Below are 2,872 nucleotides of genomic sequence, written 5' to 3'. Positions count from 1 at the left end.
AGGGAAACATTTGAATGAAGACTACCCTGAAGACTACAAGGAGAACTCTATGGCCAGCAGAGTTAAGGACAATGAGAAGGAGTTTTTAAAATATATTAGGAACAAAAAGAATCCTGACAGTGGTGTTAAATGGAAATTGTAGAATTATCAATAATAATGCAGAAAAGGCAGATGTGTTCAATAAATATTTCTGTTTTGTATTTGAGGTAAAAACAGGTGATATAGTCTCATCATATAGTGATGGTAACACTCTTTCCATTCCACTAGTATCTCTGGAGGATGTTAAACAGAAGCTACTAAAGTTGGACATTTTAAAATCAGCAGCTCGCTGAACCATTAGAGATAATTTTCAGTTAGTCTTGGAGCACGAAGAAAATTCCAGAATACTGGAAGAAAGCAAATGTGCCAAATTTTAAAAAGGGTGAGCAGAATGACCCATGTAATTATAGGCCTATCAACCTTAACTGGATCCTGGGCAAGATAATGGAGCAACTGATACAGGACTTGATAAATATAGAATTAAAGCAGAGTAATGTAATTAATGCAAATAAAATGCATTTGTAGAAAATAAATGCTGTCAAACTAATTCAATATTTTTTATGAGATTACAAGTTTGGCTGATAAAGGTAATAATGTTGCTGTAATTTACTTAGACTTCTGTAAGATGTTTGAGTTGATTAAAAAAATGTTATACTATAATGGCACACATTAAATGGGTTAAAAACTTGGTGATAGGTCTCAAAATGTAGTTGTAAACAGGGAATAGTCATTGAGTAGGGTGTGTTTCCAGGGGGATTCCTGACCTGGAATAAAAACAAAATCATCACTGATAAAATTTGCAGATGACACAAAAATTGGGGGAATGGTAAATAACAAAGAGGACAAGTCACTAATTCAGAGCAATTTGGATCACTTGGTAAACTGAGTGTAAGCAAACAGTATGCATTTTAATACATCTAAATGTAAATGTATCCATCTAGAAACAAAGAATATCGGCCATACTTATAGGATGGAGGACTCTATCCTTGTTAGCAATGACTGAAAAAGACATGGGGGTCATGGTGGATAATCAGTTGAACCTGAGCTCCCAGGGTGACGTTGTGGCCAAAAGAACTAACGTGATCCTGGGATGCATGAATGGGAATCTTGACTAGAAATAGAGAGGTTATATTTCCTCTACCTTTGACATTGATGCGACTGGTGCTGGAATACCATGTCCAGTTCTGGTGCTTACAATTCAAGAAGGATGTTGATAAATTGGAGATGGTTCAGAGAAGAACCGCAAGAATGATTAAATGATTAGATAACATGACTCAAAGAACTTAATCTATTTAGCTTAATAAATATAAGATTAAGTGGTGACTTGATTACAATCTAGAAGTATCTACATGGGGAACAAATATTGAATAGTGGATCCTTCAGTCTATCAGAGAAAGGTATAATATGATCCAAAGGCTGGAAGTTGAAGCTAGACCAGTGGTTTTCAACATGTGGTCCACAGACTCATGGGGTTCTGCAAACTATTTCTAAGATTTCCAAAGGGGTCTGCACTTCCTTTCAAAAATTTTTAGGGGTCCGTAAATGAAAAAAGATTGCAAACCACTGTGCTAGACAAATTCAGACTGGAAATAAGATGATTTTTTTTAATGGCGAGAGTAATTAATCATTAGAACAGTTTACAAAAGGTGATAGTGAATTCTCCATCACTGACATTTTTTTAAATCACGATTGGATGTTGTTCTAAGAGATCTGCTGTAGGAATTATTTTGGGGAAGTTCTGTGGCCTGTGTTACACAGGAGGTCAGACTAGACGATCACAGTGGCCCTCCTAGTCTTGGAATCTATGAATCTATTCTATGTGCCTCAATGACTTCCACTTTAAATGTGCTTAATTTAGAAGTGGATGGGTTTGTGTGTGTGTTTAATTGCCAGCCCTACATACTCTTCCTGGGATCTGGCAAATTTACTTGAATTTTTCCCTTCTTGTGCATTATCAATAACAGAGGTTCTGCAAACCACATTATGCCCTCATTGATACCTCTGCAATCTTATTGCCTTCAATTTAGTAAACAATAGTCCATGCACAAAAAAGAGCTATAATTCAGTTCACTTTCAGCTGTTTTAGCTCTGAAGGGCTAAGAGGAATAAAAAACAGTAAAATCTGACAACTGCTTCTTCCTTTTTTGTTTGTTTTTGGTCATTGAGATGAGCATATAACGAAATACACAGGGAACAGGTCTCTTCAAGAAAGAAGGCTCACATTTCATAATATAAATACACATTAAGCTTAAAATATATAAGTGATGAATTATTGCAAAGACTTGCTTTTTTAAAATTGATTTTTTTCCTGGCAAAGTAGAGTGGAAAACTAGGGTGGGAGTATAGTTTGGGGCTGACATATGTTCAAGTACAAGAGGCTTAAGGAGGAATGTATGCTATTCAATTTGCTTGCAGAGGCTTTATGTCCTGTGTCTTTGCAGTAATGATGACACAAGCAGTTTTTGAGTAAAAGGAGGAAGAAATTAATTGTCCAGGCTGATGGCATCCTTGCTAGCTAGCTGACCAAGGACAGCATTTGATTATGAAAGCTGTTAATTCACCCAACCTCTCAGCTGGGGAGAACTCTTGAAGTGTTTGTGTGTCCATGTCCACATGTTAGAAAATCTATTTAAAGCTTTTTAATTGGAAAATTAAACATAAATTGCTTTAAAACAGTAGTGTACCACTTTTAAAAATGAAGACCATATGGAGCCATGTATTACTTTTCAGTATGTATTCAATCTCTCTGGTGCAATTTTATGTACCCACTAATGCATAAAGTCTTCTGAAACAGGAATAAAGCACCACAAAGCATGATTTAATGCTATAGGGT

Source organism: Lepidochelys olivacea (assembly GCF_965140295.1).
Source record: "Lepidochelys olivacea isolate rLepOli2 genome assembly, chromosome: 3".
Lineage (NCBI taxonomy): Eukaryota > Metazoa > Chordata > Testudines > Cheloniidae > Lepidochelys > Lepidochelys olivacea.
Note: the sequence above shows the minus strand (reverse complement) of the source record.